At 44.7% G+C, this 17,182-nt stretch overlaps 1 protein-coding gene across 2 annotated transcripts in view; it reads left to right on the top strand.

Moving 5' to 3' along the window:
* The window catches only part of LOC122552545 (protein-tyrosine kinase 2-beta-like), a 104,938-nt gene that overhangs the window by 41,552 nt on the left and 46,204 nt on the right, over positions 1 to 17,182 (top strand). Inside the window, exon 1 of one of the 2 annotated variants that reach the window (XM_043695236.1) lies at positions 15,852 to 15,941. The exons of the other annotated variant lie outside the window; for it this stretch is intronic. The gene's annotated coding sequence lies outside the window, so the exon portion shown is untranslated. Of the gene's footprint in view, positions 1 to 15,851; positions 15,942 to 17,182 lie in introns of those variants that run through there. 2 annotated transcript variants of the gene reach the window in all.

The raw sequence follows: 17,182 nt of genomic DNA, 5'->3' as shown, positions 1-17,182 counted from the left end.
TTTCAGGGTGAGGATGGGCCCGGTCAGGTGGAGGGTGGTGGGGGGGATGGGGTGGTTTCAGGGTGAGGATGGGCCCAGCTGGGTGGAGGAGGGTAATGGGGATGGGGAGGTTTAAGGGTGAGGATGGGCCTGGCTGGGCGGAGATGGTTGCGGCTGTTGTTCCAGGGAGATGTGGAGAGTCCTGAGACCATCCTGGGGTTGGGGGATGGATGTGTAAAGGGATTGCACAGGCTTTGTAAAGAGGAGGGAATAAGAGCCCACAAACTGGACATTCTGATGCTGGAGTAAAGCATCAGAGGAACCCTGGATGTATGTGGGCAGGGACTGGACCGGGGTGAAAGGACTGAGTCAAGGTAGGAAGAGTTTAGATCAGAGTGGTGCTGGAAAAGCACAGCAGGTCAGGCAGCATCCGCGGAGCAGGAAAATCGACGTTTCTCAAGAATAGAGGCAGGAAGCCTCCAGGATGAAGGTAGGAAGAGCTGCGTCCTGTGGGGCAGGAGCAGGTAGAAACAACGGGTCTTCCCAGGCTGTCTGGTCTGTGGATTTTTGGAAGGAGGTAGATGTAAGCTGTGTGGGGCTGGGGGACTACCAGCCTGGTGGCAGTGGGGATGGAGGGGGGAGATCACCAAATGAAATGAGGTTGGTGACCATATTGGACCCAATGGCCTGATGACCTAATTGATTGCTGTTGAGCCTCAACAGAAATGCATTTGCTTTTACAATGTCGAATGCAGATGGATATAGATCGGTTAAGTGAACGGGCAAGGGTCTGCCAGATGGAGTACAATTTTGGTAAATGTGAGGGCATCCAGTTTGGTAAGAATAACAGCAAAATGGACTACTATTTAAATGGTTATAAACTGCAACACACTGCTGTGCAGAGAGACCTGGGTGTCCTTCTGCATGAATCACAAAATATTGGTTTGCAGGTGCAGCAGGTAATTAGGAAGGCAAATGGAATTTGGTCCTTTATTGTTAAAGGGATTGAGTTTAAAAGCAGGAGGTTATGCTGCAGCTGTACAGGGTGTTGGTGAGGCCGCACCTGGAGTACTGTGTGCAGTTTTGGTCTCCTTACTTGAGAAAGGATGTACTGGCACTGGAGGGGGTGCAGAGGAGGTTCACTCGGTTGGTTCCAGAGTCGAGGGAGTTGGCTTATGAGGAGAGACTGAGTACACAGGGATTATATTCATTGGAATTCAGAAGAATGAGGGGAGAATCTTACAGAAACATAACATTCTGAAGAAAATAGATAAGATAGAAGTCGAGAGGATGTTTCCACTGGCGGGTGAAACTAGAACGAGAGGGCATAGCCTCAAGATTAGAGGGGACAGATTTAGGACTGAGCTGAGAAGGAACTCAGAGGAATCTCCCTGCCCAGTGAAGTAGGTGAGGCTTCCTCAGTAAATGTCTTTAAGGCAAAGATATGTTTTTGAACAGTAAAGGGATTAAAGGTTATGGTAAGAGGGCAGGTAAGTGGAGCTGAGGCCATGAAATGATCAGCCATGATCTTATTAAATGGCGGGGCGGTTTGATGGGCCAGACGGCCTACCCCTGCTCCTGGTTCCTACAGTAGATTGGACACTTGCAGAGATTTAAAGCTTGGGCTGTCATTCTGGATTTTTTTTCATGAATGAGAGCTGTATGAGCCTATTGGTTCCTGAAGGCGTGCCCATTGCTGACACTGTGTGAGTCACAGTGAAGGGAGCACAGACAGTGGCTGTGGGGTCAGTGGGTGAAGCTAGAGGGACTAAGGGAACTTCTACAACAACTGGCTGACCTCCCAGGCTTTCTTCCCTAACCTGGCTGCCCAGGGGCTGCTTCTGGAACCAATGAGTAGGAGACAACCCTTCCCATGGCTGCACAGAGTGGGCATGGAGTCTGGCAGCACTGTTTAGACTAAAGCAGGCTGGCAAATCCCAGGTCTCCAACTTCCCAAGACAGGGAAAATCCCGTCCTCAGTGATAAAATTGGAGGAGTTGGACCTCAGATGAGGGAAAGATCAGAGGGGTCTGTAATCTCCTCAATCCTGGTGTTTCTCTATTTGAAGACATTCTGAAAGTTTTCATGTGTTCCTGATATTCACAGAAGCCCCTCCCAGGAATGGTGCAACCTGTTTGCGTGCCTAGTTGGCCTCGCAGGTTAGTACCGGCTGTATCCTGTGTCTGGATGGATAATGAATGACCTCAGATGAAATGTTGCTGACCTGCATCACAGAGTGAGTTTTACTGTCAGTCAAAACAGTACTGTACTTTGCTGGGACAGTCTGTGCCGAATAACAATGAGACTGAAGGGATTGGAACTGGAGTAGTTCATACCCAAATGCAGCAAGATCTAGACAATATCCAGGCATTGACTGGTAGGCAGCACCTTCACCTCGTGTGACCTCCAGGCAATGACCATCTCCAACAGGACAGAATCAAACCATCACCCCTTGGCATTCGACGGTGTTACCATCACTGAATCCTCCATGATCAACATCCTGGGGGGGTGGGGGGTTACATTGACCAAAAGCTCAACTGGACTCACCACATGAACACGGTGGCAACAAGAGCTAGTTAAATGCTGGGAATATTGCAGAGAGTAACTCCCCTCCTGACTCCCAAAAGCCTGCCCACCATCTACAAGGCACAAGTCAGGAGTGTGATGGAATACTCCCCACTTGCCCTGGATGGGTGCAACTCCAACAAAAAGCTTGACACCATCCAGGAGAAAGCGGCTCACTTGACTGGCACCTTGAACATACCTATGATCCAGGGAATGTATCAGTTGAGAAGGCAGCACCCACCACCTTCCAGGTATCTGTCTGTGTGTGTTTGTGTCTACGTGTGTGTGTGTACACGCAGTTGTGGCTGTTGTGCTAAACATAGTGAATTGTTTCCTGTCAGCTTGTGCCTACAACACATTTTAGACAAAGTCCCTGAATGTTTTGGTGCTGGTCATAACGTGGGCGCCACTGTTCAGAAGCTTCCTAGTGCAGGAACTTCAGTTGATTGATAATTGCAGGATTTGAAATTGCAGTGATTTGGGAAAGTCTGCTGGAGTGGAAGATCTGACTGATCCCTGTGTTTCGGCGCTGAGCCTGGCTTCCTCCTCAGTGAGAACATGGCGGACGGTTGTTCTCTGTGTTTGAGAATAAGCAGGTGAATCATCACACCTGGTCTGAAAACAAGCCTCCTGAACATTTCAGCTTCCCTTCCAACAAGCTGCTGCCTCAGTGGAATGGTGAGGCTCTGAGGTGTGTTCCAGCTGAGACTCCCGAAGGTGTTTGTGTGCATTCGCACTCTCAGGAATGTGAAGTGTGCTTGCCTCAACGAGTTATGAATCTTCCCACACATTGCAGAGGAATGAGGTGTACACCTTCCCATCAGTGTGGACCTGCCTGCATTGCCTAACCCTGGGAACCACTCTGGGAGTGATCCTTCCCCAGCAGCTCGGGTCCACACAGCTCTCTGCTCTCGAACATGGACGATGGACAGGGGGAGGAATGATGCAAACTGTAACTCCAGCAGCCTTCTCTCAGTGAATTGAAAAATAAACACCTCAAACATTAGAAGCAACTTTCATCATTGTCACTTGTTACATTTTAGGGAATGTTATCTGTATTAAAAACTGCAAGATCTGGACAATATCCAGGTTTGAACTGATACATGGAAAGTAACATTCATGCCACACAAAGGCCAGGCAATGACCATCTCCAATTAGAGACAATCTAAGCACTGCCGCTTGACGTTCAATGATGTTACCATCACTGAATCCCCCACTATCAACAACATGGACCCAAAACTCAACTGGACACCCCACATAAACACTGGCGACAAGAGCAGATCAGAGACGAGCAATTCTGCAGTAACTCCCCTTGTGACTCCCCAAAGCCTGCCCACCATCTATAAGGCACAAGTCAGGGGTGTGATGGAATAATCCCCACTTGTCTGGATGGGGGCAGCTCCAACAACACTCAAGAAGCTTGACATCATCCAGGACAAAGCAGCCCGCATGATTGGCACCACATCCACAAACATCCACTCCCTCCACCACTGACACTCAGTAGCAGCAGTGTGTACTATCTACAAGATGCACTGCAGAAATTCACCAAAAATCTTCAGCTAGCGCTGTCCAAACCCATGAACACTTCCATTTAGAAGGACAAAGGCAGCAGATACATGGGAGCACTACCAGCTTCGGGTTCCCCTTCACCCGGAAGAATGATGTGAAACTTGAAAGGGTGCAGAAAAGAGTTACAAGGATTGGAGGATTTGAGCTATAGGGAGAGGTTGAATAGGCTGGGGCTGTTTTCCCTGGAGCGTCGGAGGCTGAGGGGTGACCTTATAGAGGTTTACAAAATCATGAGGGGAGTCCAGAACTAGAGGACATAGGTTTAAGGTGAGAAGAGAAAAATTTAAAAGGGACCTAAGGAGCAATGTTTTTACACAGAGGGTGATACGTGTATGGAATGAGCTGCCAGAGGATGTGGTAGAGGCTGCTAGAATTATAGCATTTAAAAGGCATTTGGATGGGTAAATGAATAGGAATGGTTAGAGGCACATGGGCTGGGTACTGGCAGGTGAGACTAGATTGGGTTGCGATATCTGGTCGGCATGGACGGGTTGAACCAAAGGGTCTGCTTCTGTGCTGTCTGTCTCTGACTCTATCTCCGCTCATCACCACCACCTCCAGGGCATCCACAGAGGGACAATAAAACCATGGCCCAGCCAGTCATACTCACATCCCATGACTGAATAAAAATATAACCAGAGGAATTTCGGGATGATTTGAATCATAGAATTGTAGAGATCTACAGGACAGAAAAAAGCCCTAATTGATAGTAAGTTCCTGATTCTCACCAATCTCTGGGTGAAAAAGGTTTTTTCTCACATCTCCTCCAAACCTTTTGCCCCTTCCCTTAAAACTCTGCTCCTGGTCATTGATCCTTCCAACAAGGGGAACAGGCCCTTCCTATCGACCCTGTCAATGCCCCCTGTCATATCCATCTTGTTCATGTTCCCCCCCAATCATGTCTGCTCTAAGGAAAACAATCCCAGTCTATCCAATCTCACTTCAGACTGCAAACTCTCCAGCCCAGGCAACATCCTGGTGAATGTCCTCTGCACCATCTCCAGTGCTATTACGTCCCTCCTATAACGTGGATTCCAGAACTGCACACAAAGTCTAAGTAGTTGCTATCTGACGTTGACTTCAAAAAGAAAATCATCGAAGGTTATGGGTTTTGGAAACAAGTTACACAAGGTCTTCACATCTTCATGTCATTGAAATGAATGAGACAAGATGACAACATTCCAAGAAACCCAGGGTCCACACTGAGTGACTGAGAACAGGAATCAAACACAATGACCTGGAGTTCTCTGAAGTTAATCCAATTCTTCAACAATTCATGGTGTTGCACTGTTCAGTGGAATGGTCAGGAGGAGCTGAAAATGTGTTGCTGGAAAAGCGCAGCAGGTCAGGCAGCATCCAGGGAACAGGAGAATTGACGTTTCGGGCATAAGCCCTTCTTCCTGAAGAAGGGCTTATGCCCGAAACGTCGATTCTCCTGTTCCCTGGATGCTGCCTGACCTGCTGCGCTTTTCCAGCAACACATTTTCAGCTCTGATCTCCAGCATCTGCAGTCCTCACTTTCTCCTCAATGGTCAGGAGGAGAGTCCATTTCCAAATATTGTAGGATACCTGTTTCATCATTACATTTTGAACTTTATATCTTTTGAGATAAAATTCCGATGATCAGCTGTCTCACCACCTTAGTGATCAGGTTTTGCAGTGCCTTTATGTTTATCTGGAGCTGGGGCCTGAGCTCTCATCATTAACATTCACCAGCTGGCAGTCAGTTTCCCCATTCCTGATTATGGGTGCTGATATTCCCGGGAATGGGAGGGTCTTCTACTCAGGTCTCAGCAGCTGTTTCCTGGTCCCTGGGGTTTGCTTGTTGGTCACATTTGTGATGAGGCACCTTGACTGTGATTCACGTTGGGGTGATTGACAAAAGGGAGGCCGGCTTCCTGAAGGTCAGCTTCATTATGTTGGCCTTGGTATGATTTTGGATTTGGAAGTCTACCAGAACCGTGTATACCCTCATGGTCTGTAATAATATAGTACGTCCACCTTTGGCAGAGAAACCATCTGGACTCCCTGTAACACTGGGAAAGTGTGCAATATTGAGTAAAGTTAACCCTAACACTGTGTGGGATGAGAGTAGGCCCCTGAACATTGCATTGTGAATGTGGACACTTGTTAACACATCACCCTCTGGGATCGCTGACCTACATTGGCTCCTCATAATACTCTCATCCTTATTTACAAACCCCTCCACAGCCACCTCCCTCTTCCTGTCTCTAACCTCCTCTAGCCTCTGAAATCTCTGCATCCCTAACTCTGGCCTCTTGAGGCATCCTCTATTTCCATCAGGTCACCATTGGCAGCTGTGCCTTCACCTCTCTGGGCTTGGAGCTCTGGAATTTCCTCCCTAAACCTCTCTCTTTCCTTAAGACACTGTGGAAAAACACTCTATTTGGCTAAACATTACACCAATATGACCTTATGTCGCCTTGTGTGTTTTATTTGATGACATTCCTCTGGATGGCCCTGTCACTGACTATATGAAAGGTGCTTTATAATCCACACTGTTGAGACAAATATCATTTGTTTCTTGACCATTGGTGCAGTGTGTCAAGTGTTTCCCTCCTTGAAGCGAACTGTAAATCTACTGGTCTTGTTTTAGTTTGGTTTCTTTCTCCAAAATGTGACCGATAGATTAGAATAAAAGAGATTTATGCTTCTCAGTCACTTGGGATGGCTAGACGAGCAATCCAACACATGAACTATGAAGCTTTAAAAGTAACCTTCAATATTTCTGGAGATAGAATTGTTTCTTTAGTGTTTGTCAAATTGGTGTGTGAGTTTGAGCGGATCTGTTTTTGAATTGCTGTCAGATCTTTATAAAACACTTATTCCCCAAACTAAAATGAAAGCAAAATACTGAGCTGCTGAAGATCAGAAATAAAAGCAGAAATTGCTGGAGAAACGCAGCAGCATCTGTGTCTCCAATCCAGTGACAACTCTCCAGAAACTCTGTATTGTCACTCTTTTGTAAGAAAGAGCAATAGAATTATTATAGCTCAGAAAAACAACACTCTGCTCATCACATCTGTACTGGAGTAGTGTGTCATCAGCAGTAAGCAGAGTGCAATTAGGTGTACTGTTCAAAATAAAGAATCTTCTGAGAATTGCGTGAAACACACAGCTCATTCTTAGTTTGAATAGAACGTCACCTCCTTGGCCTTTGTCATTATATTTCTGTAAATGGGTCCGCCACAACATCCTGAGGTTGACTAAGCTGCTCTATGTTCATGGCCGGGCTAAGCCTCCATTACGCTATTCTGGAAAACCAGTTATCAAGCCAGGATCTAACCGATGGCTGCGAATAGATAGACTGTACAGTGAGGGTTTTCAAGTTGAAGTGAAGAGGTGGTTTTCTGAGCGAATGGCCTGTTGATGGTGCAAGATACTGTGATGTATCCTTTCATAAACTGGTAACACAAGAGCTGTGCTCTATCTGATTCAGAAGCATTAGACCCGGTCCATGATTGGCCATTCATTTAGCTGAGGATTGAGTGCCGCGTGTGATTGGGTGACAGGGAGAGAGCACCGAGCAATCTGAAGCTCCTGAGTCGATGGAGTGAGCACCCAGCTGAATCGGTTCACTATTCTCCATGGAGAACGATGGTGTCTCGGAGTTTACATCTAAATGAGTTGCTTGCAAGGATTCTGCTTCTATGCTGTCTGACCAGTTAGAACATTACAGCAGTATAGGCCCTTCAGCCCTCGATGTTGTGCCAAACTGTGAATCCAATCTTAAGCCAATCTAACCTACACTATTCCATTTTCATCCATATACCTATCCAATGACCATTTAAATACCCTTAAAGTTAGTGAGTCTACTACTATTGCAAGTAGAGAATTCCACACCCCCCTGCTACTCTCTGACTAAACGACCTACTTCTGACATCTGTCCTATATCTATCATCCCTCAGTTCAAAGCTATGTCCCCTCATGCTAGCCATCCCCATCTGAGGAAAAAGACTCACAGTCCATCCTATCTAACCCTCTGTCAATTAAACCACCTCTCAATATTCTTTTCTCTATCTAAAACAGCCTCAAGTCACTCAGCATTTCTTCATTAGACCTTCCCTCCATACCAGGCAACATCCTGGTAAATCTCCTCTGCACCCTTTCCAATGCTTCCACATCCTTCCTAGAATTAGCATTTGTACCCACACTGTCCATTTTCTGAAAACTCCCTTGGCTGAGAGAGTTGAAGGGACTTGGAGAAACGTTGAAAAAGGAGCAGGAATAGGCCATTTGGCCCTTTGAGCTGCTGTACATTCAGTCAACTCATGGCTCATCTGGTTGTGGTCCCAGCTCCTGGGATGTCAACTGAATGACTGACATATAATTTATTGTTGTGAGTTTGGGTATCTGGTTTTTCTGTGTGACAGAAGTTAATAATTAACATGTCCAGTACACCTTCCTGTCGTCATGTTGATTTTATTTTAAACATGGTTTTGAAGTCTGGCTTTGGAGCCAGTTTTTGATTCTTTAAATAGCTTGTTTTTAACCCATCACAAGAAATAATGGGGCTTCACGTTTGTTACTGAGTTCTGAAAGGTGGTTTGATTTATGGAAGTGCTCATGGTTTCGAGAGAGAGTCTTTTACTCTTAGGTTTGACTTTGAGTGGGGTAATCCCACTTGGAATAGGTTGGCTGTATAACAGCAGTTCTCCTGAACTGGGTTCCCATAGTTAGTAACAAAATGCAAAATTGCTGGAGAACTTCGGGTCTGGCAGCATCTTTGGAGAGAGCAAGTTAATGTTTCAGGTCCAGTGACCCTTCCTCAGATTAATTCAACACCGCAGTTCAGCACACAGCTGAGCATATTCAAGCAGGTGTGTGATAGCCCCAGGAAGAAGTTATTTTCAGTTTCAGTCTAAATCTTTAATCCACATTAAACCTGTCCAGGTGTTAGATATAACAACTTGAGTATCAGTATTGTACCAATGGTGTTTTAAATACTCAAAACATGCCGATGTAACGGTATTTTACAAATGTGTTGCTGGAAAAGCGCAGCAGGTCAGGCAGCATCCAAAGAGCCTTTTCTGAAGAAGGGCTTATGCCCAAAACTTCGATTTTCCTGCTCCTTGGATGCTGCCTGATCTACGCTTTTCCAGCAACACATTTTCCAGCTCTGATCTCCAGCATCTGCAGTCCTCACTTTCTCCTAGGTATTTTACAAATGTTTTGTTTCTTTTGCATTTTTATAAAGGAATGTTTTGAGATTACTCATACATTACAGTTACTGTGTATATGTGAGTTTCTATTTCAGGTTTATTTTTATGTTATTTCCTACACGAGATGATATATCCTCCTGGGATCCAACCAATCCAGCCCCTTCAAGATCTTTCTTGTTGTAATAAGATCACTTCTCATTATTCTGTACTCCAGTGGATAATGAAATGTTCAACCTTTTCCCCATTAAATAAGCCCTTTGTCCCATAAATGTATTGAATGAACCTGCTCTGAACTGTTTCTAAAGTAATTTTATTATTTTTCAAATAAGGAGACTAGAAGTGGACATAGTGTACACTATACTCTGGATGTGGTCTCGCCAATGCTGTGGTGAAATGAATCTTCCTGACTTTTATGTTACAATGCATTTCACTCCTCTCTCTTCTGACTTGTTGCATGCTAACATTTTGTCATTCACACCCCAGGGTGGAGTGACCCCTGTTAATGAAGGTAAGCATGCAGGTACAGCAGGTAGTGAAGAAGGCTAATAGAATGCTGGCCTTCATAACAAGAGGGATTGAGTATAGAAGCAAAGAGGTTCTTCTGCAGCTGTACAGGGCCCTGGTGAGACTGCACCTGGTCTCCAAATTTGTGTGCAGTTCTGGTCTCCAAATTTGAGGAAAGACATTCTGGCTATTGAGGGAGTGCAGCGTAGGTTCACGAGGTCAATTCCTGGAATGGCGGGACTATCTTACGCTGAAAAACTGGAGTGGCTGGGCTTGTATGCCCTTGTGTTTAGAAGAGTGAGAGGGTATCTGATTGAGACATATAAGATTATTAAAGGATTGGACACTCTGGAGGCAGGAAACATGTTTCCACTGATGGGTGAGTCCCGAACCAGAGGGGACAGCTTAAAAATACGGGGTAGACCATTTAGGACAGAGATGAGGAAAAACTTCTTCACCCAGAGAGTGGTGGCTGTGTGGAATGCTCTACTCCAGAGGGCAGTGAAGGCCCAGTCTCTGGATTCATTTAAGAAAGAGTTGGATAGAGCTGTCAAGGATAGTGGAATCAAGGGTTATGGAGATAAGGCAGGAACAGGATACTGATTAAGGATGATCAGCCATGATCATATTGAATGGTGGTGCAGGCTCGAAGGGCAGAATGGCCTACTCCTGCACCGATTGTCTATTGTCTATTGTCTCTGTGTCACTGAGTCCTACGTTCTCTCTCCATTTACATGATTGTTAGCTTTTCAGATAAAATCAGAATACTGAGATGCTGGAAATTTGTAATAATGGTAGAAATTACTCATCAGGTCTGACAGCATTGGTGGAGAGAGGGAAACAGAGTTAACGTTTCAGGTCCAATATGAGTGTCTCCTTCAGAATTGTTTTTTACTTTTTTTTGTTTATGCCAAAGAGAACAGGTGAATATTTACCCGTGGTATATACCCTCTTGTTTAACCTGTCAACATCTAGTTGCGGACTCCTTACCATCTCTTGACGACTTACTTTCCTAACTGGTTTGGAGGCATCAGCAAATGTAGCTCTGATGGTTGTAAATAGTTAAACCACAACATGATCCCTGTGGCACTGCACTTGGTCGAGTCCACTAATCTGGAAATGACCCAATTATCCCTACGTTCTCTTCCTACAGGTGAAGCAGTCCCTTTACCCATGTTAACATGTTGCCCCCTACGACATGTGCTGTTAGCAAATTGTAATGTAGCAGCTTACTGAATGCCTTTTGGAAATCTAAGTTTAGCACATCTATCAGTTCCCTCTCTATCCTCCATTCACACTATATTGTCAAAAGAGTTTAACCCAATAGCTAAGCACAGTTTCTCTTTCATAAAAACATGGTGGTTTTGTCTGTTCACATTGTGCTTTGCTAATTATTCTTCTATAATTTCCTTCAGAATAGTCTTTTCTCTTCTTCCTCTGATAGACGTGTTACTGGTCTGTTTGTCCCTGCTTTGTTGATTTAAAGTTGTTGCTTTTGTTATTTCTCAACCCACTGAGACCCTTCCCAAAGCTCTGGAGTTTTGGATTACTCTAACCAGTGGATGAATTATCAGTGCCGATATCACAGTGAAGACATGAAGCCTCAGACCATCTGCTCCTGGGACTGATCAGCCTTTGGGTTCAATCATTTTCCTAAGCTCTTCTCTTTAATGATGGCAATTGCTTTAAGTTTATCCCTTGTTGTCACCTCTTCATTTTCCCTTAATTTTGGGACATTTTCCAAGTTTTTGACTGTGAAGACAGATGCTAAACAGCTGTTTCAAGCCTCTTTTCATTACCTGTTTTCTGATATCAATCCCTTGCTCTCTCTATCTTTCTGTCTCTCTCTCTCTTTCTCTATCACTCTGAACCAACACCAATTTCAGTTCCTCCTTTCTTATTTTAATATTTGTCCAATCTCTTGCTGTTTTTGTATTACAATACAAACTCATATTTAAAAATTACCAAAGTATTATTTCTAATACTTTGTTTGTCATGTTTCATTGGTTCTTAAAGTCTGTCAAATCATCTGACCTACTGTTAATCTTTACAGATATGCATATCTTGTCCTTCATTCAATTAAATACAATCATGCAATCTTTAAATTTCTTTCTTAGCCACGGATGACTCATCATTCTCAAATAATGTTTTTCCCTCACATGGGATACATTCCACCCAGCCACCCTCTCCCAGTTCCTCCTGTGTCCATTTGACTGTCTCTTCCCCCTCCAATCCAACTCAAACACAAAGTCCCTCAGGTTGGAAAACAGGATAAGGAATTTTCTGTGGGCCCCTGCTAATATACTGAGCTGGGTAGTTCAGTTCAGGAACCTGTGAAGGTAGGTGAGGTCCTGTTGCATTGCAATCAGACTGACACTTTGCTTATTACAAGAGGAGCTTGATGCATCTAAACTTCCTCAATCTTTGTAAACAGGACTCAAAATGGTTCCTAGAAGGAGCTAGCTTCGGGCAAATACATTGACTGGAGGTTGAGCTAAGACTGTATTCATTGTCAATGTGTACCACATTACTGCAGAAGCTGTAATCTGTACTGAAAACAACAAACGCTGGAAATCGCAGCAGGTCAGGGAGCATCCATGGAGTCAAAGTGTGTGTTGCTGGAAAAGCACAGCCAGTCAGGCAGCATCTGAGGAGCAGGAGAGTCGACGTTTTGAGCATAAGCTCTTCATTAGGAATCAGAGTTTATGCTTGAAATGTCGATACTCCTGCTGCTCAGATGCTGCCTGACCTGCTGCGCTTTTCCAGCACTACACTCTCAACTCTGATCTCCAGCATCTGCAGTCCTCCCTTTCTCCTAGCATCCATTGAGAGTTAGCTAATGTCTTGAGTCTAGATGTCAATACACCTGTTTTAGATTTTTTAAAAACTGGGTGTAGAAAGCTAGCATTAGTTAGACTTTCCCTTGTGCACCTCAGCTCACACTCACTCACTGAGTCCAATGGGATATTGAGAATCGTTGTGAACTGCAGCACATCCTGAACCAGTGAGATGAAAGATTTGAGAAGGCAGGGGAGTTTGATTTGAGGGAATTCAGTGTCAAGTGAGATGCAGGAAGAGAAATAAAGTGAGAGGAACAAATAGTGGGTAGAAGAGAGAACTGCAGAGCTCAGAAAGGAACAGCACAATTTAAAAACAAAGCTGACATTTTAAAATCTACAATGGCAGTAAAAGAAGTTTCAAACCAAGTGATTCATCTTCGGGTAAGAAATTGACTTGATAGTTACGAACAATTATTGGATCATTAAAAGGTTACTCTGGTAAATACAATATTTAAGTTCCTGTGGCAAGTTTAATGGCTAATTAAAATGCAGCTGCAGCAAGATTTGCAGAGTGAGGTACTGTCTATACAAAGTTAATGCTGGAAGGACTTTACTTCGAGAACACCCGATTTAAACAAGCATTTAGTCCTCACAAGAGTATATTTGGCCATACAGTGCTGTCAGCAAATTCACGCTTACTATAACGTCCAGGCCATTCTCTATCAATTTCAATTGTTACTTCAATTTCTATAAACACTCCATATCATTATAACCCTGAGTCCTTTCCTAGTCTTCCTCTGAGAGAAATCAGATGTTCACTTGGTTTTTTGTGTGTAAAGGCTTTAGGACCCTGGAGTAACCTCATGATGTCACAAAGCTGTTCCCCATTGGGTACAAATATTACAGAGTGGGTGGAGTAAGGGCAGCAGAGAAAAACACATGGAGAAGTAGGCAGGAGCCTGCAATCTAACTGTGTGAATGTTAGAAATACATAGAGAGAAGCAAATGAAGAAGATAAACTCGTATTAGAGAATAGAGTTTATGGAGTACTCTTTCAATAATGTAACAGTAAGAATGGTGTGTCTCAAAATCTCACTTGTTACAGCCTTTCTTTTCCATTATGTAACAAAGAGTTAGAACAGAAACACAAGCCTGAAGACAGTTCTCCATCTTGCTTTCTCCTTGACCGGTCTGTCTGGAACACAAACTCATGGATGTGGGCATAAAATCACGTGACAAAAAGAGGTTTGTGTTGGAACGATTTGGAAGTGCATGGTAAAATAAGACTGAGCATAGATTTGTCAAGGGGAGGTCATCCTGACAAATCTGTTTGAGTTCTTTGATGCGGTAACAAACAAGCTAGTCAAAGGAAAACCAGTGGACGTGACCTTATTTGGATTTCCAGACCTGCTGCACAGGAGGCTGCTAAATAATATAGGAGCCCATGGTGTTAGGGACAAGGTACTGGCATGGATAGAGGATTGGTTGACTGGCAGAAGGCAGAGAGTGGGGATAAAGAGATCTTTTTCAGGATGACAACTAGCGACTAGCAGACCTCCACTGTTGGGACCACATCTATTCACATTATACATTCATAGCGTGGATGAAGAACCGAGGACATTATTGCTAAGTTTGTAGATAACACAAAGCTAGGTGAAGGGACAGATCATGTTGAGGAAGCTAGGAGGCTGCAGAAAGACATGGACAGGCTAGGAGAGTGGGCAAAGAAGTGGCAGATCCAGTACAGTGTGGGAAAGTGTGAGGTTATATACTTTGTTTGGAAGAGTAAGCAGTGGTTAACACTGCTGCCTCACAGCTCCAGGGACCCGGGTTCGATTCCACCCTCAGGTGACTGTCTGTCTGTATGGAGTTTGCACATTCTCCCCGTGTCTGCGTGGGTTTCCTCCGGGTGCTCCGGTTACCTCCCACAGTCTGAAGATGTGCAGGTCAGGTGAATTGGCCATGCTAAATTGTCATAGTGTTCAGAGATGTGTAGGTTAGGTGCATTAGTCAGGGGCAAATATAGGGTAGGGAGAATGGGTCTGGGTGGGTTATCCTTCGGAGTTGGTGTGGACTTGTTGGGCTGAAGGGCCTGTTTCCATACTCTAGGGAATAGAGGCATAGACTGTTTTTCAAATCTGAAAACACAAAGAGACTTGGGTGTCCTTGTTTAGGATTCTCTTCACATTAACATGCAGGTTCAGGTGGCAGTTAGGAAGGCAAATGCAATGTTAGCATTCATTTGAAGAGGGCTAGAATACAGGAGCAGAGATGTACTGCTGAGGCTGTATAAGGCTCTGGTCAGATCACATTTGGGATATTGGGAGCAGTTTTGAGCTCCCTATCTAAGGAAGGATGTGCTGACCTTGGAGCGGGTCCAGAGTGGGGTTTACAGGAATGATCCTGGGGATGAAAGGCTTGTCATATGAGGAATGGTTGTGGACTCTGGGTCTGTATGTGATGGAGTTTAGAAGGATGAGGGGGATCTGATTGAACCTTAGAGAATACTGAGAGATCTGGAGAGAAGGGACATGGAGAAGATGTTTCCACTCAGTGGGAGAGACTAGGACCGAAGGGCACAGTCTCAGAGTGAAGGGATGATCCTTTAGAACAGAGAGGGGAAAGAGGGTGGTGTATCTGTGGAACCCATTGCTGCAGTGGGCTGTGGAGGCCAAGCCATTGAGTATATTTACAACATAGACAGATCGGAAGAGAAGGGAGGGGACTGGGAGGAGAGAGCAGTGAGGGGGAGTTATGGGGGTGTGTGAAGCAGGAAAACAGGAAGGGATAGCACAGGGAGCAGGCAGTGATGAGCTGTGACCATGTTGGTAAGGTGGGAAATGAATTTTGTCCCACAGTGAGTGATTCCTCCAATGCAGAGCTGTTTTTCAAGCACCCAGTACACATCTGATGGGATGAATACCTTCCTGCCTGGCTGTATGATTTGAGCTGCCATGAAGACATCATCTAGAACAGAGACGATTGGCAAACTATCACAAACTAAAACTCTAGTTTCTCTATTTCTGTGTATTTAAAAATGGGATGTCATTGTGAACACAGTAGTGTGTTCATGGATGAAGTGTGATTCTGGTGAACAGAGTCCTCACTTGGAGTGGGAGCCTCTTGATTTTATGTAAAGTGAGATATGGATCCAATCTCTGACATGCCCTTGGCCTCTCCTTGCTGTGTTTCGTCCAGCTCCTGATCCTGCCCATGTACAATGGAGGTATTGAACCAGGAGCAGCCCTTCTCAATGGCCAGGGTCAAGGCTGGTGTCAGGGAAAAGCTACAAGCAGTTAGAGCACTTGATTCAGTCACTTGTGGGATTTATCATTGGAAGATTTCCACATTCATGCCACAGGTGTGTTGAAAGTATTGAAGCACTTAAAGCAGATACAGCCCTCTTCTGAATTACATAATCTGACAGACCTGTAATGGAAATAGCCACAAAGAGCAATCATTAAAATTACAGTCAGGATTGCATCATGAAAAGTGACTCAGTCAGTCCCGGCTCAGAGCTGACAGTATCAAAGCATCATCGTTTGGTCGCTCAGAGCTTGTATTGCTGAAAAACATGAGAGCTTTTCGACTTGCATTGACTGGGACATTCCGAACACACATCAATTCACATTGGTATTTCCTGTAAAACTGTCCTTTATTCTGCAATCCTGTCATTGTGTGTATTACCAGAGAGAGTGGTCTTGGAATGAGATGTGAGAGACGTTGACTGATTTCTCGGTTTCTGTGACTGTGGTTCCACAGCTATCCGTGGACCTACAACTTGGCTTTCTGCCAATGATTAGAAATTATTCCGTCTCCTTGTGTCTGTCAGTTCTGTCGATGTTTGTTCTGTCATTCTTATTTACAGCTTGTCTAGGCTGATTTTTGTTCCTTTTTATTTGATCACCTTTTGCATAGTACTGAGGTTCCTGCTTGTCATTTAATTTCTTTGCTTACTATAAATATTCACTTTACTTCTTTGTAGTTTTAAATCCAAGCTTATACGCTTAATCAGAAGATTATATATTTTGGCGACACCTTGCTATTTTTAAAAATTCATTTACGGGCTGTGATCCCTGACTAGACCACCATTTATTGCCCATCCCTAATCGCCCAGAGGGCAGTTAAGACTGAGCCATGTTGCTGTAGGTTTGGAGTTACACGTAGCTCATGCCAAGTAAGGATGGCAGTTTTTCTTCACTGAAGGGTATTAGTGAGTGAGATTGATAGTGTTTTTAGAGCAGACTTCCGACAATGTGGAAGCAGGCCATTGGACTAGTCGAGTCCACACTGACGAAGAAGATGGTTATGAGTGAACATGGTTACAGGGGAACTCGATTATCTGAACGAGAGGGGCGGGCACAATTCCGTTCAGATAATTTATTATTCGGTTAATTGATTCAATGCCTCTCCTCTGGGGCTCAGAGTTTTCGTACAGGTCCGCTCCCTGTTCAGGAGACAAGACAGAAGCGCACTGTGTGCGAACCCCCACCCACCCCTGTCCATCATTCCACAACCCTGTCCACCCCCACCCCCAACCCTGTCTGCACCCCACTCCGCCCAGAACCCGTCCACCCCCAACCCTGTCTGCACCCCACCCCC

The sequence above is a fragment of the Chiloscyllium plagiosum genome, chromosome 9, assembly GCF_004010195.1.
Source record: "Chiloscyllium plagiosum isolate BGI_BamShark_2017 chromosome 9, ASM401019v2, whole genome shotgun sequence".
Taxonomy (NCBI): domain Eukaryota; kingdom Metazoa; phylum Chordata; class Chondrichthyes; order Orectolobiformes; family Hemiscylliidae; genus Chiloscyllium; species Chiloscyllium plagiosum.
Note: the sequence above shows the minus strand (reverse complement) of the source record. Positions and strands in the feature narration are given on the sequence as shown.